Source organism: Mesocricetus auratus, unplaced genomic scaffold, assembly GCF_017639785.1.
Source record: "Mesocricetus auratus isolate SY011 unplaced genomic scaffold, BCM_Maur_2.0 Super-Scaffold_100022, whole genome shotgun sequence".
In the NCBI taxonomy this organism is placed as follows: domain Eukaryota; kingdom Metazoa; phylum Chordata; class Mammalia; order Rodentia; family Cricetidae; genus Mesocricetus; species Mesocricetus auratus.
This window is the reverse complement of record NW_024429203.1, coordinates 29,766,428-29,794,274: the sequence shown is the minus strand read 5'-3', so window position 1 is coordinate 29,794,274 and position 27,847 is coordinate 29,766,428. Positions and strand designations below refer to the sequence as shown.

The 27,847-nt window shown below is 45.5% G+C and overlaps 1 long non-coding RNA gene across 1 annotated transcript; it reads left to right on the top strand.

Annotated features, from left to right (window-relative positions):
* The first annotated feature begins 15,430 nt into the window (after nucleotides 1-15,430).
* LOC121133436 lies at nucleotides 15,431-18,917 on the top strand. The gene is made up of 3 exons (XR_005870275.1): nucleotides 15,431-15,624; nucleotides 16,006-16,203; nucleotides 18,801-18,917. It is a non-coding gene; the product is annotated as an uncharacterized LOC121133436 (long non-coding RNA).
* The last annotated feature ends 8,930 nt before the right edge of the window (nucleotides 18,918-27,847 follow it).

Genomic DNA, 27,847 nt, shown 5'->3' with positions numbered 1-27,847 from the left:
AGGCTTCCCCCTCCAACTTGTGACACTCAAAGTGTGATCAGAGAGCAGAGATGGGATTCAGTTGTGCCTCTAGGATTTCATATGCATAAGGATCCCCAGCTGTGGGGAGGGGTAACCTGTGCTCTTCTGAATCCATGAGGCTGGGGGCAGGCACAGAAGTCTGCATTTCTGCCAAGTTTCTCAGAAACACTAGTGGTGTTTGTACAAGGACCATGCCTTTAGCAGACAGGCTCAATCTGGACCACTGAGAGCCTGTAGGAGGGTACACTGAAGATCTGCATTGGGGAGGCTAATCATGGTTCCCATCCCGACAGGTGGGACCTGGGAGGATCGGGTAGACCTAGAGGGGTTTGACACGGAGGCCTTCTTTGAGATTCTGCATCGGCAGTCTCTAACAGTGACAGCCAAACTCAGCCAAACCAAGGAGCAGGTAATGGAAGCCCCCAAAGGTGCTTCCACTAAGGGCTGGCAGACACAAGTGGGACTAGAAATGGACATTTGAGGGAGGGGACGACATGGGGGGCCTTAATAATCTGGGGGAAAGTGGGATAGATAGAAGATTTCAGATTAAATTAGGACTCATCTTAGGGAACTTAAAGCCTAAGAGTTAGGGGAGGGACCTAGCAAGGCCAAATACAGGGTCTCAGGTTCCCATCCCTGGTCTTCAGTGACAGGCATTGGAAATGAAGTCAATAAAATTAGGCCGGGAGCTGGGACAGAGAATCTGCCGTGTGTTGGACACACTGAGTTTGATCCCCAGCTCTAGGTTGGGACCTTGAAGGAAAAAGTTCATTCTTGCCAGCTTTATTGATGTTTTCCGAGGCGGGTTCTCTGGCGTCTCTCCAGATATTGGCAGCAGAGGGCGCTCTAAGCCTACCGTAAAAAGCTGATGGTTCTAGGATGGCGTTCTTGGCTAACTCGATCATCTCTTTCAGCTCAAAGTCCTCTGCCTTAAACTTCTGAATGAGGCCGATTCCCTCCGGCTGCTGTGGCGTGCTCGGCACCGCACCTCGGCCTCCACTAACCAGCTTCTGGCGAGTGCCCAGAATGAGCAACAAGAGGTTGGACTTTGAATTCCCACCTTCCCACCCAGGGCCAAGCACAGCTGTGGCCCCCACAGTCCCCAGACTCCCTCCCTGAGAAACCCACCCAGCTCGACTCCTTGGCCCCTGCCCTGAGCCCTCTGGAGCTCCAAAGAAAGCTGGGTGTAGAGTCCCCGAAGTTGCTGTCCTTGGTGGCTGGAGCCCTGCTGGTAAGCAAGTCAAAGTGTCTTTGACCCAGGCTGCTGAGGTGGTGGCCCTGGCTGCGGAGGAAGAGTCTAGGCGGAGGCGAAGCCTGGTAGGCGAGTATGCAGCAAGCCTTAGCCACCAGCTGGAGCTCCTTCACCAAGACCTCTGTGCCAGGCAGGACCAGTGGGCCTCTTTCTGCTCCGCGTTGATGGAAGCTCAGGGGCTGCTAAAGACACCCGCAAGCTCTAGCCCGGGGAAGTCGCCCCAGCCTGGGCAAAGCCCCAAGGCGTACGTACCTGGTTAACCTGAGTCAGGCTATGAGGGAAGGAGAGAGCGTGGCTTTACCGGGTCCCAGAAATAACTATACTAAAGGGTCCTTTTCCCATCTCTCATTATCTCTGCACTTTGACCACCCTGCCATATCCTGTGTCTCTGCAGGGTGGCTTCACAGCTGGACACACTGCTGGGCTACTTGTCCCAGGCCATGCTGCAAGAAGGCCACCGCTTGAAGGCCTGGGGCTTCCTAGGCACTGGCACAGGGGCAGAGCTGCTGCAGCCAGGTAACACCCCCCCACCCCCGCTTGGACTCATCTGGGGTCTGTGGAGAGCAGACTGGTTCTTGCCTTCAGGGCGAAAGGAAACTCCAGTTCTGCCCCTAAGGTACCAGAAGAAAGGTGATTGCAAAGCAATTGAGAGCCCCTGGGGTTGGGAGGGGTTTCCTGTTCAATGGCCCCACACAAAAGAGTGGGGAAGCTTGGAAATAGGGAGGCAGAGAAGGAAGCCATACAAACAGTTTTAGGGACCACGCAGTTCTCGAAAGTAAAAACCTGGCAGATAAATGTCAACAGTCAAGTTTGGAAAGTGTTGGGTTTGCCTGGAAAAGATAACCCTTCGGTGATTTAAAAGCATGCTGAGTTCTGGGAGTTCCCAGCCCCAACTGGCTACCCACACAGCTTTCCCCAAAGGACCTCCAGCAAACCTGCAGTCTGAGGATATATATCACAGTAGTGCATTCCAAGGGAAAAGAAAAAAAAAAGCTGTCCTAAGGAGCATCATCCTTGTGGGGTTGGGGTGAAGTTCTTACCAACTTCTTCCTGTCACCATGAACCCTGGCAGCCTTCCCTAATCACCTCAGGGGAGACCCAACAGGCAGCCTTTGCTTTCCTGCAGCCTCAGCATGTCCTCAAGGGGGTGCTGATGACATCGTTGTGAATCCTGTCACCAAGTTGATGGCTCCTAGGCCCAACTGTATGATGCTCCCAACCAGTGGCCACCTAGGGCCCATACCCTCTGGCTACTTCATCCACCCTGACACTAGGCGTGTGCTGCCTGAGGCTGGACACCTGGGATATGATCTGTTGAAGGCAGCCCTGATACCCACTACTGACTGCAATGCAGGTAAGACCCTGGTCCACTAACTAGCCCAACCTTATTTTGGGCTTCAAAAAGAGATAGGGCAGAGCTCCCTGAGGACCTTAAGAATGAATACCCAGGGACCACAGCACCACAGCCCAGGTAGCAGGGCTCTGTTCTTAGATGGGGTCTTGATGACAAGCAACCTAGTAAACACTTCCTCCTCCTCCTCCTCCTCCTCCTCTTTCTCCTCCTCCTTGTCTTCCTCCTCCTCCTATTATTACTACTACTAGTATTACTACTACTATTTCCACTGGATTTGGGTCATGCACGACTTTAATCCAGCACTTGGTGGGCCAGAGGCAGGCAAATCTCTTATGAGTTTGACGCCAGCCTGGTCTACAAAGAGAGTTCAAGGCCAGCCAGGGCTACACAGTAAAACCTTGTCATAAAAGGTGGGGGGGCAGAACAGTTCAACAAATGAGACAGGTGTTCACAGCTGCTTCTTTTCCTGATCTGTAGAATGGGTGGGGGAGGGGGAGAGGCGGGAGGGGAGGCTAGCAAGCCGATGGGTACCAACACCTCCCCGTCTCCCTACCCAGACGCCGTCCGAACATCAGAGGTTGCTGTTCTCCCCTACTTGCCCTACCCAACGAGTCCTGTGACAGGTTACCCTCCGGCCACTCACCTGCCTACCCTACAGCCAAGACGAACCTCACAGCTGGGGGCTCTCATGTCTGACCCCATCACAGGCATCGAGGTGCCTGTGCTTGCCGTGACTCTGCACCCCCAAACAAGGCAGTGGCTCACTCTTGGAGGGACCTACTGTAATCCTCTCACCAAGACTTTGGCCCCTTTGGAGTTGGGGGGCCCCATGAAGGACCCAGTCACAGGAGGCATCGTGCCAATCCTAGGCGTTGGGCTGGATGAACACACAGGTCTGGCGGCCTTCAGTGTCTCCCACCCTGTTGTCCCTGTCTGGCCTGGAGGCCCAGTTTCTCCCAGCCTCCAACTTCCTCGTGCTCTGGGCCAGGCTGGAAACTATGCCCCATCCCTCTCTCTCCACTCTGCCTCTGCCCCCAACCTTCCCTCTCCTTCTCAGCTTCCCTCTCTCCTTCCCCATCTCTGTTACAGCATCCCCAAGGTGATTTTGCAGTAGAAGTAAACCCAAGAGGGCAGTGCCTCCTGCCCGTACCGCGTGCTACCCTCGTTCTTGTCTCTGGTACTGCGTAGCCTGGCCTTGCATGTTGACACTGCCAGGGACCTCTTTCCTACCTAACCTTCTACGCATTTTGCTTCCAGGTCAGGTGCTTGCAGTGGGAGGGCTGCGAGATGGCACAGGGAGCCTCCTGCTGCCTGGTGACAACTTTGAGGAGCCACTAAGTGGGAAGGCAGTCCGACTCCTGGGAGCTTCCCAACAGGGTGGCCAGCTACTGCCCCACCCAGGAGGGTCGCAGGCTCTGCTGGATTCCAATGTCCTGGTGGCCCAGAGACAAGTTATTCTGATGCTCCAGCAGTGTCGGGAGACTGTGGGGTCCGGGGCACAAGGACGTCTGGAGTCTGCCATAAGGGACATGAGACAAGCTCTGGCTTTGAGTCTCCACCACATCCTCCAGCAGGCACAGAGACTGGAGAGACAGTTGCAGGCAGCGCGTGACATTGAAGCCACTGGTGGCTGTATAGGTAAGAGTTGTTTGGGGCCCTGAACTCCCAGTTTCCAGCATGGCTGCATGTTTCAACTCCTCTCAGCCCAGCTCAGGACGGGGCCTCAGCTCCACTGGCCTTACACATGTGCAACCAAAAATAAGAGGCTAGATCAAGACTTTGTGTTCAAGCCCTGTGAGTGGCTTTAGGCTGAATTACTCTTTTGTTCTCTTAATAACTCCATTGGGTCTTATACTTTATGTTTATAAAATGCACAATCTTGTTCAAGCCGGGCATTGGTGGTGCATGCCTTTAATCCCAGCACTCAGGAGGCAGAGGCAGTCGGGGTTTCTGTGAGTTCAAGGCCAGCCTGGTCTACAAAACAAGTTCCAGGACAGGCTCCAAAGCTACACAGAGAAATCCTGTCTCAAATGTATATATCATAAGGTTTCCAGGCACATAACCAGCATGACATGCATTTCACATGGGGGGTCCGAAAGCTCAAGGAGTTGAGTGACTTCCCAGCAAGGGTTCTCCAGCTAGTTGGCAACAGAGGCATGCCCAAGGCCAGAATCCCTAATCGCTCAACCCCTCCTCACTGCTATTCCTATAACAGTCTTCCTTTCCCACGTATAAACCCAGAAAGGGAGCTGGCCTACTGTTCTACCTCCTCACTATAACCCGTATACATAAAAAGCAGGAAGAGGAAGTAGGAGTGACATCGTCCTGGGGCTTATCTCATATCTCACTCTTTCTAGAAGCTTCTGCCTGCCCATGGTATGACCAAAAAAAAAAAAAAAAAGACCCTGGGTTTTATTTAGGTTTTGGGTTAGAAATGAGGATCAAAAATGCAGTACTTCCCAGACTTGGTGAAAATAAAGGACAAAATAAAATAAAATATAAAACATAATTTATATGGAGTTCTTAGCTCAAATTCTGACACACAGTGGGTAGGTAGAATATGAGTTCCCATCTCATCCTGACCCACTTCTCAGTGTGGCCTGGAAATTTTTCTCAGCTTCCCAAAACATCTAATGCCATTCAGGTCATGCTAATGTCATCACGTTTTCCCTTCTCAATTAAAAATGTCATCTTGAGTCCAAGGGAAACACAGGCAGTGTTTGAACAGCAACCTCTCTGGTCAGGGATGAGACACTTAAAGCCTGGCAAACCTCAGGTGGTTTTGCCTAGCCCCCAACTCCTCTTCTCCCTATGTTAGGATTAATGTGCTACCCTGGGACAGAGCTCTGGGTCCCAGCCCTGTATGGAATGGAGATCCCAGACCCTGAAGGCTCCGGGCTTATGGTACCCATCCTGGGCATGCATCGAGATGGAGATTCTGGGAGTATCACACCCCTGGCTGGCACAATGGAGGATGCTGCTGGTAAAGGTGAAAGGCAACTTGGAGCCCCTAAAGCTCCAGGGGGTCTGAAATGTGGCTTAGTCCTGGTGGAGAAAGTCTTGCCAAGCTCAGGATAGGTTGCCCCAATGCGCTGTCACATAAGCCAAGAGAAGGGTGCGTTCTGATGATTCTGCTAAATTTCTGAGACCCCCCCCAAATAAGATGCCAGGGTCTCAAAATATCAGACCTGCAGATCACAACTCTTCCCCCGAAAGATCAGGGTCCTTTCAAAGGTAAGCACTAAGAAACCACACACCCTCACACAGTCACCCACCCCAGCTCAGAGCTCTGAAAAGGATAAAGGGGGCCTGGGGGCTTTTTTCCCATGACCACACTTCTTTCCTCCAGCTCTGCTTACTAAAGTCCCTGGTGGCTTTGGCTTCCCACAGGTCTTGTCCCAATCTCCATTGGAGCTCAAGCCATCGATCCCTTAACCGGGAAGCATGGTCCTGTCATTGGTGCTCACATGGACCCCTCGGCTAGAGTGGTGATGCCTGTGGTACAGGTGCTGGAGGCCTTGCCACGTGGAGTGAGGGACCCCAATCTGGTATGTACCAGGGGCTGTTCATTCTGTTCATTCTGTTTGTTCACTCATTCAACAATCACGTGTGTGAGCCTTTGCAGGTTCCAGACAATGCGTGCACGGTGGAGATGCAAGGCAACTGGGCTTCTGTCCCTAGGGAAGTGCTTCAAACCCTGATTAGAGGTGACGATGATGTTAAGGGAGCTCAGAGGAAGGGCGCTGAACCCTATTAGAGGAGAGTTCAAGGAAGGCTTACCAAAACAGATAATGCTTGGGCTGAGGCTTGACGAGGGAGGCAGAGAAAGCCGCCCTAGCGTCGTGACAGCAGGACAAACAAAGATGCCAAGGAGGAGGCCGCAAACGGGTGGAAGCAGGATGATGGATAGATAAAGGAAACGGAGAGGCCCGTGAGGAAGGCAGGAGATAAATGGCAAACAACCTGTGTGCTTAGAGGCTAAGCACTGGGAAGGCCATGCAAAGCCAATGGAGGAGTCCCAGTACATATGCAATAGGCTAAGGTACTTGCTTTTTAAACCTTTACATGTAAAAACTGTGGGATATCCAAAAGTTATTTGTAAACCCACTCCATTTTAAAAGTTTATAAAAGAAAAAGCAAAAGGCCCTTCCCCAGCACCCTCTGTACCCACGGGTCAACGCCCCAGCAGAGACCTCTTCCAGGGGCTACTGGTCTTACTTCCAGTCTCGCCCACCAAATGTAGCCACCATTAGCAGGCATTTTATTCTTATGTATAACCAGCATTCTAGAAATCCGCCCCCGCCCTGCCCCCGGCCCATATGCAAAGGCTGGATGGAATAGAGCCAGGCCAGTGCAGGAAACCCTGTCAGGAGGTTGCTGCAGTAATTCAGCTCTTGGCAGGTCTTCACCAAAATAAAAATGATTTAGCGTCTTATCACACACGCTGAACCTAGTTACACTTTCAGACACAAAGATGGATATGTGGTAGGAGCTTCTTGGCAGAAACCAGGATATTTAAGTTAGAGTCCTACCACCACCATTTCACGGATCAGCATGAAGGAGCCAGACTGGGGACTGGTGGCGGTAACTAGTCACTCACCTGTTTTCTCTTGCTCCTCGGGGAGAAACACCAAGGCAGGAGGCACAGGGGCTCTGCAAAGAGTAGGCTGTAAGAAAGAGGGGGAGGCTAGGGAGCCGGAAAGAGGTATGGGGTTGTTTCCTATCTCCAACAACCAAGTCAGGCATGGATGGTCAGGGCGTCCCGAGAAGCCTTGAGGTCTGTAGCCATGTGATGGGTACCTGTGACTGTTCAGAAAAGCGTAACAGTCTGAGCATTACAGCAGGTCCTCTTGGAGCGGGAGCTAAGGGCCCGGCAGCAGCACTGGCAGCTTCGGGAGCAGGAGGAGCGACAGCTGGCAGAGAGCTTGTGGCACCTGGGCTGGGACCTTCACTTCCACCCAGGCCATGGAGCCACACTGCAGGTGAGCCCAAAAGGGCCGCCGCGCCGTTTCTACTCTGTAGTTGGTTCACTGTTTGTGTGTGTGTGTTTGTTTTTCTCTTTACTCTTCGAGGGGCTCGCCACCCAGCTCCCAAATAGTCACAAGAGACTTATTCTTTCTTGTGAATGCTTGGCCTTAGCTTGACTTATTTCTAGCCAGATTTTCTTAACTTAAATGATCCCTTTTGCCTCTAGGCTTTTACCTTTCTCTATTTCTGCACATCTTTTCTTTCCTTCTTATTCCACGTCTGCTGTGTGGCTGCGTGGCTGGGTGACTGTCCCCTGGCATCTGCCTCTCCTCATTTTCTCGTCCCTCCCTCTTCTCTTTTTCTCCTTCTGTTTATTCTCTCTGCATGCCTAGCTACTGGTGGTTCAGATCTTTATTAGACCACTAGGGTGTCTCAGACAGGCAAAGTAACACAGCTTTACAGAGTTAAGCAAATGCAACATAAAAGAATGCAACACATCTTTGCATCATTAAACGAATGTTCCACAGCACAAAGGAATGTAATACGTCTTCAGTTAATACCCAGCAACACCACTCATCTGCCAGCACCACACTAGTTCTTCTTTTAATGTCTAGAGCCCTTGTTTCCCCATTGGTCACAAGAATAGGGTCCATCTCAAAGCAGACACAGTCTCTGTCTTAGCTATTTTTCTATTGCTGTGACAAACTGGCATGACCAAGGCAGCATATGAAAGAAACTGTTTAATTGGGCTTATGGTTTCAGGGGGTTAGAGTCCATGATGGTGAAGCAAAGTCATGGTGGAAAGAACATGGGAGAGCTCACATTTGATCTGCAAGTAGGAGGCACGCTAGGAATAGCATGAGTCTTTTGAATCCTCAAAGCCCCACGATACCCTCTTCCAATAAGGCCAGGTCTCTAATCCTTACCAAATAGTTCTGCCAACTAGAGACCAAGTATTCAGATATATGAGTTTATGAGGGTTATTCTCATTCAAACCTCCACAGTCCACAAATTCATGGGGCACTAGAATCTCAGTCACCCCTAAGTCCCTCAGCGGTAGGAAGATAAAAGGGAGGCTGGCACGAGATGGCCAGGTTTAAAGCCCTGCCTTCCTTCCCTCCATGGCTCAGCCCTTTGTACTTTGTGTCCAATGTAGCTGAAGGCTGCTGAGGAGGCCTGTGCAGCCCTGGAGGCCTGCTACCTGCAGGAGACAGAACGGCGAGCTAGAGCCCTGAGCATGCTCGGCAGCCCAGAATGGTGCTTGCTTTCTCGAGGTGGGTAGCAGGCCCTAGCAGCGGTGCCTTCGCCCACCACTGCCAGGGAACACAAGAAGCCCCTCCACCCCCTGAAGGTACTCATCTCTCACCGATTCCCACCAGACCCTGGCTCATACCTAGCAGACACACCGGCTCCAATCAACTGTTACCTTTTCTTCTCTCCTACTTACTATGCCGCGGTAGCTGTTGCTTTGTGGGCTTTCCCTTTGCAGCAGACAAGAAAGAGTGGGAGGAAGAGGAAAAAGTGCTGCTGGCCATGCGAAAGGTCCTGCACGGTTTAGGGCAGGCATCAGAAAAGCTCAGGAAAGAGGCCATCAGGCTGCAAGGCCAGGCGGAGGAGGCGTGCCTACAGCAGAGTAAGGATCAGAGCCCACGTGTCTGGAATCATCAGAGGAAGGTGGGACCTGAGGCTGGCAAGGGGACCCTATGGGATAAGGACATTATCATCATAAGATTCTCTAAGGACATATAATAGTCAGGGACTGGTGGGGCCCAAAGATCACTGGATAGGCAAGCAGAAAGAGTGAGAAAGCCCATTTAAATTCGGCATTATGCCTCCTGTGTTCTAGGTAGTGCGGCATCTCTCTGATGAGTTTCGGGAGGTGGTAAGGGACAGACAGAGCTTCCTGGGCAGGGCTCTCGGAAACCTTCAATACCACCGGGAGATCAGCCGCCTCCAGCTCTTGCATATCCAGGTACCGACCCTCGGGACGTGGCCAGAAAGATCTGAGTTTCCATCTTTGATAGGAGATTCACAGAGAAACTCCCAAGATGGATTTACGAAATGGGGCTTCCAAGCATGGAATTCAGTTCTCGCTTTCATCCTAGATCACTGCCTCAGGAACCCCTGTGTGTTTGGAGAATTACCCTGGAGACAGATTCTACGGAACAGTCACGACTTGTCTGGGGAACCAGGCTGCTCTCTGCCCCCTGCTGATCCCTTTCCTGAAAGGCATCACTGCCAAGCTCATAGAGGAGCAAGGCCATCGCCTAGGGCTGGAGGACCAGGGGCCAGCAGTGGGTAAGGCTGGTCACTTGCCCACCCTCCTCTTTTGACAACCCTGCTCATGCTTTGATACTCCCCATATGGCAGTTAGGGCTTCAGGGACCACAGCATCAGGCCACGGTGGGTTGTTTAGGAAGGACACAGAGAAACATGATATATTAGTTATCTGTTGCTACATAACAAACTACCCCAATGTTTCAGAGCTTCTTAGCTTACAGTTTCTGTGGGTCAAGAATCTGGGTAAGGTTTGCCTCTGACCCAGGGCCTCATGCAGGCTCCAATCCGGGTACTAGGCAGGGCTGCAACACCTCAAGGCTTGACCTGGAGAAGTTCACTTGCACACTCACTCTTGAGGTTACTGGCACATCTCCAGTTTTCACTGGCCGTTAACCAAAAATATCTGTACCTGACCACAAAGACTTGATAGTACAACGCACAACCTGCAGCTGCCTCCCTCAGAGTCAGCAAGCAGGAGAGTAAGTGAAAGCAGCAAGCTGGGAGGTTTTGATATAGTTTCATGTACCAATCTCAGAAGGGACAGCCCGTCACTGGCCCTATTTCATTCTGCTGAAATGAATCACTAAATCCAACCACACTCAAGGGGAGGAACCTCATACAGGAGCTGACATACACATTGTGAGAGATCATTGAAGCCACCTTAGAGGTTGCCTGTCACCATATTTGAGGGGGTAGGGTAGAGGAGAAGAGAGAGAAGGGAAAGAGATCTAGTTAGCTGTACTGGGGGTTAACCTAGGGGTTCACACATGTTAGGTAAGTACCCTACCACTGAACTATATCTCTAGCCTGTGTTTTTTCTCCCATCTTTTATTATAAGAAAAAGTTTTGCTAAATTGTGCAGAGCAGTCTGGAGCTCACTCTGTAGCCCAGGCGTGCCTTGAACTTGTGATCCTCTTATCTCTGCCTCCCAAGCAGCAGGGATTATAGGCCTGAATGACCAGGCCTGACTCGTAGACTCTTCTTTCACTTTGGCTACATTACTATGCTTTTACTCACTCACTCATCTTCAGATGCAGACAAAGCTGACGATATCTGGACCTCACCATTATTCTCCATCATGAAGAAAATAGATACCTCGTTCCAAGACCCCAGGGAAAGAGCTGAACTACAAAGACAAATACAGCACAGACCACACAGACCAGGTAATCTCTTTTCCCTTGAAAATTACTACGGTGCACTCAAGGTAAATGATGATGTAACCTCTAAGCCCCAAAACTAAGAACCCAAGGATACTGGATCCTGTCTTACCAGGCATTGTTTCCTCCCTGCCTCCACACCTATTAAGTCTCCCAAGGGATTTTTCCATATAAGACATATCAGGCAAGAATCAAAGTATCATTGACCCATAACCTAGTCAATTGTTTTTTTTTGGGGGGGGGGAGTTTGAGACAGGGTTTCACTGTGTAACTTTGGAGCCTTTTGAGGCTGGCCTCAAACTCACAGAGATCCTCCTACCTCTGCCTCCTGAGTGCTGAGATTAATGACATGCACCACATTGCCCAGCCATCTAGTCAATTCTTAGAAGAAAGTTCCTAAAGGTATTCTACCTTTCAATCAAATGCTGAGTCTAAATCTTGATACTTAATCAACGTGTTAAAAGGGAGTTCACGGGAAATGTGAGATACAAGGATACAAATTAGAACCAACAGAAAGAATATTTTGCCCCCCCAAAAGAGCACCCAGATCATTTTGCCAATGTGGGGTGTTTTACAATGTCATGCACTGTTCTAAACCTATGGTGACTCATTTACAACAACCTGGAAAGGTAGGTATTAGTACTTTATAGAGATGTAAACTGAAGGCTCTGTCAAAGAGTCATTTGTTGGTGTGTGGCTCAGCTGAAACTCGGGGAACCTTCCCCAGAGAACCTTCACTCTCAACCTGCATCCTACAAAAACCATCCAGGACCGTGAGGCACTGCCAAAAGAGATACAGGTAACGTCCTCTGGGGGAGTGCCCAGGAAAGCAGACTGGTGCCCATCAGGAAAGCCAGGACAGGCTTGTAGGAAAGTGAGCTCTGTCTCCTAGTATGAAGATTAAAAAAAATACTTTGAACTCCATTTGTGGCTCTTGGCTGGCAAAGCCTAAATTATATACTACTTGGTCCTGGACCCCCCAAAAAAAAAGATTACTGATTCTGATTCTGGAGGTTGGTGAGAAATATGGGCAGAGACATGAACCCTCATTCAAGGATTACCCTCTCAAACCACTGTAAAAACATTCTTATGTGTACTGTCATGTTTGCACCCAGAAAACCTAACTCTAATTCTATTATTCATTTCTTATATAAATAAGAGAGACAGTACTCAGAGAAGTGTGTGCCTCTCTCAAGGGATTACACAGCCTGTGCCAGGACACAGGTCTCCTGATAGCTACTTCTGTTCTTGTTATTACATATTGCTGGCCAAGCCATTTTTCATTGTCCTCTTAGAATAAGACAATAGAAGTGTCTAAAGTCACATTTAGATCAATTATCTGAAGGCCCACTAGAGACAATTTTATGGATAAGTAAAAATCTGAGTACATCAAACATGAATTGAGTGCTTGCTGTATGCCAGATGATATTCTGGGTATAGCATATCTAATGATCCAAACAACTTTGGATCTACGACTAAGGAAATACTGCCATCTCTTCTGTGCCTCCTTCTAGGTCCTCTGTTTCTGTTGACTGGGGCTCATTTTTCCATGCAGATGACTAGGGAAGCCTGAAGCACAGACCTCCCTGGAGGATGGACTGATGGATGGATGGATGGATGGATGATGGATAGATGGATGGATGGATGGATGGATGGAATAAACATTTTCCTAAGTTGAATGGTCATTTTATTGTTATTGTTAACTTATCATTACCACATGAAAAAAATCAGTGAAATTATCACTAACTTGTCTTGATTTCTGTAGGCCCAGGAAACTCTTTGCAGAATCTCCTAAAGACTCAGACAATGCAGGGAGAGCTGATAACTGTGCAAGCCACGCACCTTTCTGCCTGGGAGTTCGTAGTTTACCAGTATGGTCTCTCTGTCCTGCACCTCCTCATCCCCCAGATGCAGGTACGTCTGTCTCTGGCATTCCGTGAGGTAGTCTCCCAGGAAGCTGTGGAGGTCAGGGTGTCCAGGAAGAGATTCACGAGGCAGCGAATTCTCTCCAGGAAGAAGTTCCTGCAGAGGTGAACTGCCTCCCTTAGGGCAGCTGATGGGAGCTATGACAGCAGTCTCAAGTCAAATCTTTTGATTGATAGTAGCCATGTGCAGAAATGAATCAAACACTGTCTGGATGCCAGATAATGTTGATAATTTTCATAAGGCAACTCAAGTGTTTCAAAACTCTGACACTGATACAGGTTTTTTTTCCACTTTCAAAATGAGAGTCACACAGAGTGATTGGGTCAGCTTACCCATGCTCATAACCATGAAGGTAGGATCAGGGTTAGAATCCAAGCTCTGGGTCTGTCAGTCTAGGAGAAGCAGAGGGCTGAAATGATTGTTCCTACCAATCATGGTTGGCATAAATATAAAATACAGAGCTGAAAATTTCATCTTCCTGCAGTGTATTCTGACTCCACTTCCCCTGAATGTACTTATAGTTTAAATGGATGTTCCAGGGCACTTATTTCCTACTATGTTTGATGATAGATAGCCAAGGACAACTTTTTAGCAAAGGGTGAGTTTTGGTTTTGTTTGCCGTTCAGGCTCCGGAAACCACCCTACAGATTGCTTCTCATCTGCCTGCCATGGAAGTCACAGGAAATGCCTTTGAAGGTTGCTTCTTCTATCAGGTGATGCAAATTCATCCCTAGATGGGGGCTTTTGGATTCTGGAATCTGGTCAAAACACACAGAAGCAAAAGGAACCAATTTTATAAAACATTTTTCTACCTCAAACCCTAATGAATTTTATTCTCCTTTGACGGGGGAAAAGGCCATTTAACTAAAACATAATAAATGTCAGTGAGTAAGAGCTTTTCTAATCAGCAAAGTAAAAGTCCTGGCTGGTGCCCAGTGAAGCATAATGGCTTCTTGCCCATTTATGGATCTATGCCATTGTACATCTGGTGTTGCCAAACTGGTATTTCCCGTAAGAGTCATGGGCATCTTTCAGGGTATCTTTCACAATCATATCTCATTACAGAAATGGTCCTATACCTTTCCTGCCTCCATAGTTCCTCAAGTCCGTAGACTGGAAGTCCCTTCCTGGTAGCTCCAAGCTGATGTACATGAACTTTAAGCACTATGACAGTCCATTGGTAAACTATTCTAAGGAGAAATGCAAGTCAATGTGACCAAGAAACAGTTTAAACTAAGTTAGTTGTGGATTAGTGGGGGCTTTAATAAGAACCCCCAGGATAGATAGATAGATAGATAGATAGATAGATAGATAATAAATAAATGCTCATACAGAGTACCCTTGAAGCAGTATTTCATTTGACCTTCAAAGAACTGTGAGCTCAGCAAGAATTTAGCTCCATTTTACTAATGACTGGAGGGGGGATTCTCATAGACAAGGTGCCAGGCTTTTCATTAGGTGCCTTCTATGTGTTGTACTGTTTTCAATTTCAGCAACCTACAGGACAGGTACTCTTTGCCTCCATTTTATAGCTGGACAGTTGAGGCCTAGAGAGGTTATATAATAGTCTAAGTGTTAGCAAAAGTTGAAAGTCTAGTTCTGATGTATGTGTCACACACCTCATCCCCCTAATCCACCCCTAGTTCAAGATACAGCTCTCAGACCCATTCCAACCATCTTAAGGTTTTCTGTGCTAATCTACTGCCTCCTGGGAGAATAGATGAGGATGACCTCTCAGGTAAGATGTCTCACAAGTGGTTTGACAACCTGATGACAATAAAAGCAAAAAGGACAGAGCCTAAGATCTCTAAGGCCATTTCTCTTGAACTGTGGTCTTGGACTGACTGTATCAACTGCCTAGGGAGCTTGAGGAAAAGGCAAATGCCCCAGAGCAGACTCTGGAATGGGCTTTGACAATTCTACAACCTCTCTGACAATTCCCCTTCAACCTGAGGCTGGAAAAGCACTGCCTAGGGAAAACTCCTGATCAGGTGGCCCCAAGAAGAGACAGATGAGTCACCTGGTTCCGAATCTCTAATAGTCTGTCTTCCATAAATGGAAGTGTTCTAAAACAAGAGAGGGCCACTGAGATGGCTTGGTGGATGAGGGTGATTGTCACCAAGCCAGGCAACCTGAGTCTGCTCCCCAGGAGAGAACTGACTCCCTCAAGTTGTGACCTCCATACACACACACAGAGGGAGAGGGAGAGAGAGAGAGAGAGAGAGAGAGAGAGAGAGAGAGAGAGAGAGAGAGAGAGAGAGAGAGAGAGAGAGAGAGAGAGAGAGAGAGAGAGAGAGAGAGAGAGACTGGGAAAGGCAGCAGATTAAATAAATGGGAGAAATTAGGCAAAGATATTTTTTCAAAGTTGAACTAAAACAAACTTCCTTTGTCTCTGAAGCTTCCTTTCAGTAAATCTTAATTATAATTATGCCCAGTGAGTCTTATTTTAAGTGAACTGAGAAATGTGGAAATGCTCACAAGATTGACATGTCTTTGCCCGGGGCATCTTTTCCACGCAGAGCGCTGAAAACACCCTGTTTGTTGGGAGAGAGTGTTTGGCCTCTGTGGGAAGTTTCATTCTGCTGTTGATCCACTGCCTGGCCCACCTCACTACTGGGGACTTCAACCAAGACTCCAACCCCAGATTTCTGGGGTCATTTTATGAGGTAGTCAAGATATGTACCGAACTTCTCTTTCTCTGTGCCTCAGATGTCATTCCCCAGGACAATAAATGCTGTAAACTTTGCTATATTTGGGGTCTATTGGAGTCCGTTGGCGGCCTCCCTGACTGGGGAAAGGCTGTTCCTGGTCAAACTTCCCGTAACAGCACATGGTGGAATGCATGCTCTACTGGGGATGCTGACTAGCTCTGAGAACAGCATCTCAGCTGTGGCAGCACTGTCCACACATAAAGTTCACCAGAATTGCTTGGGAAAGAGCAGGTGAAGAGGGTCTCAAGCCCCGTTTTCCTTTCAACCATCATTTGGGAGCTTTAGTAGCAATTACTGCAAAGTCATACTGAGCTGTCCTTTCTCTTCCTTAACCAGGGGCTGAAAGCCTACTTCAAGGAGGCTTTCTCTACTACATTGCAGATGTCAGCAGTTTCCTGGGACAGTAAGTCTGACCAAAGCCTAAGTGCTGTTCTGCTGAAAGAGCAGCCCACCTCTGAAAAGGAAAGAGATCTCCTTTCTAAACTCATTGAGAGGAAGTGTGAGCCTTGCTTATCAAGACAGTCATCAGAAGAGGTAACTAAATTTGTCTCGGATATCACATGGTCTTAGTTAAAAATCAACTCCTTCACAAAGAAAAGGCCTTGGTGTGTGGCCCATTCAGATAGTTCCAACACTTCCTTGAGTTGTCACTGCCTATTATCAATAAATAAGCAGAAGTCTATTGTAATCCCATTGTGACTCGGAAACTAAATACAAGTGACCAAATACTCCCACATTTATCCAAACATAATGTGCTGTTTTCTATGCAAACTTGATCATGGTCTTAACAATATATCATTATTAAGGACCTATATGAAAATATTATCTCATAATCCTTTTAAGAATTGAAAATAAAATATCCTGGAGGTACAAGATAGCCAAATAGAGGCTCCTCGTATTCAACTCCTCCCCCACAAAGGAACAGGTTTAGAAGTTGCCTTTTATGGCGAGAAGAACAGTGAAGCAACAGAGAGACTGGGGACATAAGAGACTTAAGGCAACAGCACAAGAGAAACAGGGTACCTCAGGCTCTTGCCACCCTGACTTCACAGGATGGGGAGTCTCACCAACTCTGCCAGTGCTGATGCTGGCAACTGTAGCTACTGCATAGCAGTCATGGCTCTCAAAGGCCAGCAGACCACTTAGACAAGTAATCTGCAATATGCATAGTAGCCCTACTTTGGACATTTGGTTTCTGTTGACATAATATACACCATGACCAAAACAACTTAGGAAAGCAAAAGTTTACTTGGCTTACGGGCTATAGTCCATTGTCTGGGGAAACTAAGGTGGGAACTCAGGCAGAAACCTGGAGGCTGGAAACCAAACAGACACCATGAAGAGATGCTGCTTACTGGTTTACATTCAGGCTCACATCCACCTACTTCTCTTATGTATTGCAAGTTCTACCTGCCCCAGAAAGAGAGAGAGAGAGAGAGAGAGAGAGAGAGAGAGAGAGAGAGAGAGAGAGAGAGAGAGAGAGAGAGAGAGAGAGAAAGATGCTTTACTGGAGACATTGGTACCTCTCAATCCTGTCAAGTTGGTCACAGAATTCTGTCACAACCCAGCTCCTGTAGGTCGGAGACCAGTCACTTCTCTGTCCTTGTCTTTCGGCAGCATTGCACATCTGCTCACTCGCTCCTCTCCCGTACACTTTCTTCACTCAGCTGCCAGGACATTGTCTCCCTCTGGTTTTCCTCCCACACTTCTGGTTGTTCCTTTCTGGTCCCTTTTCTGCCCTCACAGAATTGGAGGACCATAATTTAGTCCTCTGGACATATTTGCTTCCTAATTCTCTAACACAACTCATATATCAAATTGTTTACTAATTATGTCCACCTGTTTGTCTACAAAGCATCATCAAACAGGTACAAAATCCAATTATCATTCCTAATGAGGTCCACCTAAAAGCATGCTCATCTTTATTGATGGCAACTCCATTTTTTCAAGTTTTTCAAGACCAGGCTTTCAGAAGCACTCCCCTGTGTGTTTACACCCCACAGTCCATCCATTAGGGAAGTCCTGTTGTTCCACCTTCAAAACGCATGCAGAGTCTGACCAGTGTTTGGTGAGTGATACTGCCATCACTTAGTCCCAGCCACCGCCATCTCTTGTCTGGATGTCTTGATTGTTCGGATGTCTTGATACCGATTGGCCTACCCAACACTGCACTTGCCTCTCTTCAGTCTGTTCTCATCACAGAAAAGTGACCTTCAGAAAAGAAGTCAGATATTCTCACAATCATTTTGTGACCTCCCATTCCATTTGGAATAAATGGGAGGAGCCAAGTCCCTCTCTTCTCCTCACCTACTGGTCTTTGCCCACTTCACCTACTCAGATCCAAACACACAGTGTATACAGTTTATTAAGTGTCCCCTCTGCCTGTACCATTCTTCCCACTACAGCAACGCTTCTTGAACAGGAGTGATTTGTCCCCCAGAGGGTGTTTGGCAATGTCAGAGACATTTCTAATGTCATGACTCAGGAGAAGGAAGTACTACTGGCAAGTAGTGGGTTAAGAACAAGGATACTGCTAATTAGTCTAGAATGCATAGAAAGCCCTCACAACAAGGAGCCATCTAACTCAAAATATCAAGTGGAGTGGAGCTTCAGAAGCCCTAGTCCAAGGCATTAAATTACCCAACCCTCATCTCCACTGTCTTTGCTCAAATGTCAGCAGCCAACCCTGACTGTACTATCTTATTTTTCAATCCTTTTTATACTCATTCACAAATTCTTTCTTACTCTGCTCGATTTTGCCTTTTCTTCTATTGATTTTCAAAATACAAATTTGACTTGCTTACACTGTTTTATTGTTTTTCCTCCTTTGATACAGAGAACAAGGATGGTAGTTGGTTTTATTTTCTGATACAGCCCATCCACTAGACTTTAACTGTACTTTCTAATATATGTCTGTTGAACCTGAAGTTACATACTGACATTATCACAATCTACCAGAGTCAACTATATGAGGGGCCATAGGAACATTTAATATATGCCTGTCATGTGCCAAATGTTATGCTGAGAATTTTACATGACCTGTCTCACTAAGTTCACTTCTGGAATAGTAGACCTAACAGTACTTAAAATAAGAACAAGAATATTAACTCTGTCCTTCATATTCTCGACAGTACATTAAGAAAAGCAAAGATCTCCTCCTTTTCACTAATATGGAACATTTCCTAAAAAGCATCCTTTCTGAAGAGCAACAAATCTTAACAACACCGAGAGCCGGACTCCGTGGCAAAGAGAAGGTAAAATGCTATATCTAAGGGGTGATAGCCTTAGAATTATACTTTACTATATACACCTTAAAATGTATTGGCGTGTGTTTAGGGCCATGCTTATGACTGGACATAACGGCAGAACAGAGGGTTGAGAATTAGTAGTGGTATGGCAACAAACCTTAGATCTTTGAGTTAGAGAGAAGCCAAGTTTGTTCCTCTGCCCTTAATACAGAGAAAGTTAAGTGTTAATACAGAGAAAAGGAACTGAGGATGGCTTGCTTCTCGTCACTCAATGGAAGAAGGGGAAAGTAGCTAGAACTTGGGTCTACCGCCTTCTCTCTCAGCGGCTACTGATTTGTAAAACTTTATTTTTAATCATAGATATTTAAAATGTTATGAGTTTTGTTTGTGGTCCTGGAGCCAATCGAGGGCCTTACGCATGCTGGAGTGGCACTCTACCAATGAGCTGTACCCCCAATCCAAAATGCTGGGTCTTTAAAACTCAACAAATTTCCACTTCTAAATCACCAAAATTAGTATTTGATAATGCCTTTGAAAACACTTCCAAAGAGAGAACACCAGTGTCTTCCTTTCGCTCATGTAGAACAGTGACCTACATAGGAAAACCGGGATCAGAAACTAGCTACTACAGAAATAACTGGCTCCAGTCCTGGCCTTAATTCACTTTATGTAAAATTATCTCTAATGTCTGAGATGAAAATTACCTTTATAATTTTGTTAAAGTGTTACACAACTTTAAAAGCAAACAAATCATACTCACATGACTCACATAAGCATATAGTTTGGGGTGTACATAGAGCACAATAGGAACTGTTTGCCCCTCAAAATTAGGAAATAATTCTACCTTCACATGTTGTTTGTATGTGCTCACAAAATCGACAGAATAATAACAAAGGATGAGTCACGTTATGTATTGTTTCTGTTATTCAGTTTTAGGATTCATCCATATTCTCCTAATAGTCGTAACTGAGTTCTCTTTGCTGTATTCCATTGTGTGGACTTACTCATTCCACTAGTGGTGGATAGGTGTGTGTTTCCCAGTTAGGAACTACTATAGTTAGTCCCCATTACCTTCTAGTGACCATGTGTGATTAAATGAGTTTAGTTAGATACCTAGAAGGAGAAACTCTGGATCCCAGGAATGGCTTTTTAAAAAATAAGTTTATTCTTTGAGAGTTATATATTTATACAGCATACATTAATATATCTGTCCACCACTACCTTCCTCCAACACCTCCACCCCATCTCCATCCCAACTTCATGTCCTTCCGTTGTGTTCAATTTTTGTTATTAATAACCCTGAATCCAATTGTGCTGCCCATATGCGTATATGTGCGACTATCAACTGGGACATGAGCAACTTACCAGTGGCTACATCCCCCAAAGAAGAGTGACCCTCCTTCAGCATCCATCAATGGCCATTGTCTCCTCCAGTGGGGGTGGGGCCCCAAGGAATAGGTATTTTTCAGCTTCAGTAAATACTAACTAGAATTCCAAAATGATGAACTATGTACTGCCACCATAGAGCAAGAGAGTGCTATCATCAACAACACTTGGTATTCTACATCTCTTGTATTTACCCATATACTACCCATTATAGCATATGGCAGAAAGTTTGAATTTTCATTTTGTAATAACCACTGAGACTCAGCATCTTTCAAGTGTGATTATTGCTCAAATGTTTGAGCATCTTCTTCTGTAGGGAAGTCCTTAACTCTCTTGCCCATTTCCCTCTGAGTTCCCTATTTTCTTACTGATTTCTAGAAAGTATTTTCCCTAGTTTTATGAACCTTTTAAAGATAAAAGTAACTGTCTTTTTTCTGTTTTATTTTTAGATCTAGAACAGAAAGCGGTGATCACAATTTAGCCAGTGTGGAAAAAATCAATACAAAATCTGATAAAATGTAAAATATTTATTTGAAAATATCTGTACTATTCATGAATAAATCATACAAATGTATATTATAGAATCTGACATGGAAGAAAGGAATTTGCGGTTGTTTTCATTGTAACTGAATTATACCTTGTGTTTCATTATTTGTTAAATATACTGACTGCCCTCTTCCTGGAATAGTAAAATCTATATCAATGAATAACATAAAGTAGATGGATATGTAACGACAGTACTTGAGCTCTTGGGTGGAAATACTTAAGATGTAGACTATATGACAGACAAAATTCTCTGAAGGGACTGGTTAAACTACTCCAACTGATAAGGTATCATCGGAAACTGAAATTCCCAGGGTGAATTAAAGATCAGGAGAGATGCCACAAGTATATGAACTGATTGTAAGAAAACTTTGAAATACAAACTCCAGACTTAAAACCTGCTAAAATTAAAATCCAGCAGCTGCAATTTAAGGCTTTTCCCATACAGCTAATTCTCTTAATTGCACTTCAAGATGGATAGCAGAAATAATTTTTCAATACAGCAACTGTTTAGCAGCATCCTCAGTCACCAAAGGAAATCAGATTGGTGAAAGATTAAAACTTCATGCGATGGGGCTGGAGCTGGAGCTAAGTGGCAGGGAGTCCACAGGTCCTAGGTTCAATCCCCAGTACATGAATTGAAACAAAAACCTGTACACAAACTTTATTAGGGTAACCAGTAAATAGTAAGCAATCAATAAGTTCATTGTTTTTTTTTGCTCATTTTTTGTTTGTTTTTGTTTTTCCAGTACTGAGGTTAGGACTCAGACCTAGAACCTGAGACCTTATACATACGAAGCAAGCACCCTACCAACTGAACTATATCCCCAGGCCTACACTGGGCATTACTCATTCAGTGATTGGTAAAATTGTTGATTTTTTGCCACAATTAAGAGTTATCTATAAGTACTGAATCAATTGGAATTTAGCTCTAAGTTCAACCAATCAAAATACTAGTGGAAATTACTTTAGAGAAAATAAGTTGAAAATACTTGAAGCCAAGCATGGCGGCACACACTTGTAACCTCAGTACTTAGGCTGAGGTAGGAGGGTTGTGAGCTCCAGGCCAGCCTGGACTATGTGGTCAAACCCTACTTCAAAAATCTAACCATTCCCTGGTGGTCTAGTGGTTAGGATTTGGCGCTCTCTCTCAAAAATCTAACCAAAACCACTTGAGACACCATAAAAGGATTTATAATTAAGGTTTAGCAGAGGTTTGTAAATCAGGGCATAAAGAACACCAGCTCCGAGGCATTCCTGTGTCTTCTACCTTACGTCAGGCATTGAATCTGACCTTTTGGCTGCTAGCAGCTGGCCTCTTGGCTTAGTTCTGTTAAATAAGTGATTCAGTCATTGTGCAGAGTAAGGACTAAATGTGGTTTGAATGACAGTGGTCCCATATGCTCATATATTTACATGCTTGGCCCCAAATTGGTGGAACTGTTTGTTTGGAAAAGATAAGAAGGTGTGCTGGTACCAGGCAGTAGTGGCACACTCCTTTAATCCCAGCACCTGGAGGTAAAGGCAGATGGATCTCTGAGTTTGAGGCCAGCCTGGTCTACAAAGTGAGTTCCAGGACAGCCAGGGATGTTACACAGAGAAACCACATCTCCAAAAACTTGTGCAGGCTAGTTTTTTGTCAACTTAACACAAGCTAGAGTTACCTAAAAAAGAGGGACGTCAATTGAGAACAGTGCCTCCATTAGTGATGGATGGGGAGAGCACAGCCCATTGTGGGTGGTTCTGGGTTCCATAAGAAATCAGGCTGAGCAAGTCAAACGAAGCAAGTCAGTAAACAGCATCCCTCCATGGCCTGTGCATCTGCTCCTGGCTATCGGTCCCTGCCCTGTTTGAGTTTCTGTTCTGATTCCCTTCAATGAGTAGTGACACAGAGGTGTAACCCAAATAAACCCTTTCCTGCCCAAGTTGCTATTGTCGTGATGTTTCATCACAGCAATAGCAGTGGTGACCAAGACAGAAAATGTGACCTTGTGGAAGGAGGTCTATCACTGGGGACAGCCTTAAAGGTTCCAAAGGTCCATACCATTCCCAGCTAGTTCTTTCTGCCTCGTACTTGTGGGTCTACATGTGAACGCTCACCTACTGCCCCAGCACAGTGCCTACCTGCCTGCTCTCATGCTCTTCACCATGACGACCATGGACTCACCCTCTGAAACCGTAAGCCTCCAATAAAGTCTTCTTCCTGTTGTCTTGGTCATGGTGTTTTGCCACAGCAATTGAAAAGTTACTAAGACAATGTGTGAGCTTTCAAATGGCCACATTAGTTGTCATTCTTATTAAAATCACTTGCTGCTTTCAAAACATAAAATGATGAATAAGTATGAGGTGTGAATTGTTCTCTCATCTTTTCCATGAATGAGGCATCTTTTTTTTTCAGTACCAGAGAGTAACCCTGGGCCTTACACGTCATGTTCAGGAAGTGCTGTACCCCAGCTGCTTTTAACTTGCCATTTGGAGACATGGTCTCATTAAGTTGCCTTAAACTTGTTAGCCTCCTGTCTCAGTTTTCCATATAACTGGGATTACCAGCTTGAACCACCAAGCCAAGATTGAACTGGGTACTCCCAAACCAAAACTTAACAACTTCACAAGAGTCCAGAGCCCCTAGAACATGTGTCAAAGAAAAAGTAGTGCAGAAATTCTTGCATATTCCTCACTCTTGGCTGAACAAGGTACCTACCAGAAACACAGGCCTATTAATTCTCTGGCCAACTCTTCAGGCTTTCCATCAGATCTCCATTAATATACTAATAGCCCTAAGCTTTTAGCAAGCTCATGCTTCATAATGGAAAAGCCAGAGACCCAAGGCAGGATCAATTCTCCATCCCACTGCATTATGTGTAATTAGTGCTGAATCAAGCCAATAGCAAGTTTCCTTTGTGAAAGCCTGAGGTGCTGGTTGTCCTTAGGGAATTGCTGGTGTGCAAACATACATGTGCATCCTGCCAACCAGATAGGGGATAAGAAAACTGCGGCACACGTGGGTCACAAGGATTGCCGTGGCAAAACACCAGACTAAAGCAACTTAGGAGGGATTTTGCTTTGCTTATTGTTTCAGAGGACTTCAGCTCATCACAGCAGAAAAGGCATAGCTGTAGAAGCAGTTCAGTACATGAGGTGTCTGAGTACATCATGGTGGCCAGCCAGGAGACACAAAGCAGAAACAGAAACAAAGCTGGGCTACCACCTTTAAAGCCTCACTCCCAGAATCATCCACATCAACCAAGCCCCACCTTCTGCAAGGTCCTCCAACCTCTAGAACAGCAACACCAGCTGGGGAACAGCTGTTCAAGCATGAGAGCCCAAGGGGCACATGTCACACTCCCATCAAAACATAGTAGCAAAAGGGATCCTTTCCCCAAGGTGTAATCCTCATCAGCAATCACTTTGGGTGCTGGAGAGATGACTCAATTGGTAAGAGCACCTGTGGTGCAAACATGAGGACCTGAGTTCAAATCCCCAGTACCCACATAAAGAGCCCAGCATGGCTGTGCCTACCTGTTACCCTAGCTTTAGGAGGCAGAGACAGGTGGATCCTAGGAACTCAGCAACTATCCCGCCTAGCCTAAACAGTGAGCTTCCAAATGAGAGACCCTGTTCCAGACAACCAAGTGGGGAGTAAAAGAGGTAGATACCCGATGTCCTCCTCTATCTTCCACAGGTACACACACAGGTGTGTGCACTCACACTCACATGCATGCACCATACCAATATACTAAACACACACACACACACGAATTGCTTTTTTTTCTTTTTCATTTCAAATTCTGTATATGAGCATCCATTTTCAGGAAGTTACAGTAGATATATTCTACATACATCTCCTAAAATAGGCAACTAAAATTTGGGGTCATATATAAAATAAATGTAAGAAGCTATAGGTAAGGCAACAGAGTAGATAGCAACTTCAGAACTTAAGGAGAAAATGACGAGGTCCACAGATACTCCTTTGCCTTCATACATCCCAAGACTGGAAGTGAAGTAGTCAATAACTCATATACACTACCACTAAGCAAAGATCATAAAAGACCCCAGAAGTCTGTTCTCCATATCCAAAGGGCCAGGACAGACATCAAGACGAACACATTTTCACATGGCAACTGCTTTACTGCGGTAAACTGCCACCCAAAGTGCCCCCTCTACTAGTAAAATGGGAAGCACAGAGGAAAAGCCACCCATGGATTGTCAGGTAGAACAATATAGACGATCTGATATGAACGAGAGAAAAGAGCCCCAGAGATCTCTGGAACAAAGCCAAACATCCAGAATTCAAGACAGCAAAGTAACCAAAGACATAAGATCCAATGTGAGCAGATATGGCAAGAGGCATAACTGGAGAAACCTAGCAAATTTCCAACAGGATGAGAAATCCATATCTGTACACGTCATAAATAAAACTCATGCAAACCAAGAGAAAAGCAAAGAATCACAAAGTCCCACAGAGAAAATGACCCATGGAGGAAAAATAAATGAAATAAAATCACTCGACAGAAACCATAAAAATTAAGGAAAGCTGTGGGTAAAGTGTTGTTATCAACCAGGATCTTATAACTAGTAGAACTAGTCTATAAGACAAAGACAAAAACAATACTTTTACATAAAAAACTAAGACTATGTCTCAGGCAGACTGATCCTAAAAGGACTAATGGGACATGTGGTGGTTAGTTTTCTGTCAACTTGACAAATCCCAGAGTCACTGGGGAAGAGGGCACTTCAGTTAAGAAAATACCTCCATCAAGTCTGTGAAGCATTTTCTTGATTAATGATTCACATGGGCAGGTTCAGCCTACTGTAGATGCTGCCACCCTTGAGCAGGTGATCCTAGAAAGTATAAGAAAGGTAGCTGAATGTGACCCTTAGGAGCAAGCAGCGTTCTTTCACGGCCACCGCTTCAGTCCCTGCTTCTAGGTTCTGCTTGAGTTCCTGCAATGACTTCCCTTCACAGTAGACTGAAAGCTGTAAGATGAAATACCCTTGCATGCTCAAGTCCTTTTGGCCATGGCCTTTATACCAGTAACAGAAAGCAAACTGATATACTGACCCACAGCGCTGTCCTTACTGTGCTAGGGCCATGAGCACACAGAGTGTTTAATAAAGCTCAAACAACAGAGTCTGGTTTGCTCCTAACATTCACACAGCACCAGATGGGAAGCTCCCCCTCCAACATCAACTGTACGAAAGTAGATTAAATATAATAGCTAAGCCATGCACTGAAGACAAATAGAATTTATAAGACAAAAAGAATCATGCACCCCTTCTACAGAAATAAAAGTTCTATACAGAGATGTCCACATTAAACTGGAACAAGAAAAAAGTCAGTATGGTAACTACATTAATACTACAACTAAGAAGATTAACACAAGACACAGAAGAATCCAGAGTAACAGGAATCCTAGGTCAGAACATAGAAGAAAACATCATGTTTTATGTTAGAAAAATATGGTTGAAACATTTGCAACTAGATGGTTAAAAATACGATAATGTAGGATATAAATAAAGCCACAAATTAAAATCCAAAATATTCTAGAACTAATAATAGAGTAGAAACAAGAAACAGACTGAGCAGGGTTGAGAATCAAATTGACAGGAGGCTTAAGACAATCAGGTTTAAAGAAAAATAAAAGAAAAAATTTAAAGTGGTCAAACCAATAGATGAAAGAAAAAACGATCCATTACAAAGTTTGTTTGTGTCTATGAAAACAGATGAAGAATGATGTATGCAAAGGTGAAACTGCTATTACTGTGGTGGTCAGAATGACAATGGTCCCCACAGACTTGATCCCCAGTTGGTGACTATTTAGGATCAAGAGGTGTGGCCCTTTTGGAGGGTGTGGTAGTTTGAATAAAAATGGCCCTCATAGGCCCATAGCTGAGTGGCACTATTAGGAGGTGTGGCCTTTTGGAGTAGGTGTGGCTTTGTTGGAGTAGTGTCAGTCTCCTGCTGTCTGCCAGTCCTGATGTAGGACCCTTAGCTACCTCTCCAGCACCATGAATGCCTGTGTGCGGCCATGCTTCCCTCCATGATGACAATGGACTAAAGCTCTGACCTGTTAGCAAACCCCAGTTAATGTTTTCCACTATATGAGTTGCCATGGTCATGGTTCTCTTCACAGTAATAGAACCCCAAACTAAGAGACCGGATGTATGTCATAGGCGGCAGGCTTGAGGTTTCAAAGCCTCCTGCCAGTCCCCAGGGTACTCTGTTTCCTGCTTGAGACATGAGCGTTCAGCTGTCCTGACGCTCATGCCTTTCCTGGCCATCATGGACTCAAACCATCTGGGTCCCTAAGCCCAAGTAAATGCTTTCTTTTGTAAGTTGCCTTGGTCATGGTTTGTTTTATAGCAATAGAAAAGTAACAAAGATGATTACAAAAAACAAAGTAAATGTGCAGATCAGAAATATATACAATGTTCCAAGAAAAATAGGATAACTGGCTGAAACATGTAATTCAAGTGCAGAGAATTAATGTTCCAGATTGGCAGACAAAACGGACACCTAAGAAAGTAAAATGTACATGGTTGGTGTACATGGCAAAGAGATCCAAGAAACCAAATGAACTTCAGTGTTTTTTTCTCCTTGCAATACAGTGCCAGAAACATTTCACTGTGGTGACAATGAAATTACAAGACCAAAAGCAAGCAAACAAACAAAAACCCTAACAATTGAATTCACATCATAACTATGAACCATTTGTAGGAAAGTCTCCTAATAAAATCCAACAAAATAGATTTCACATGAAAGACTCTTAGCAAGCATTGAATCATTTAAAACAGAATTATAAACAAAAAGCTTCATGTATAATTGTCTCAGAAAAAAAATGTTACATCTTGGCATTAAAAAGGACATGGCCTGGCTGGAGAGATGGCTCAGCAGTTAAAAGAACTAAACTGCTCTTATAGATCCAGGTTTGGTTCTAGCACTCACATTGCAGCTCACAACAATATGTAACTCTGATTCCAGGGGATCTGATACCTTTTTG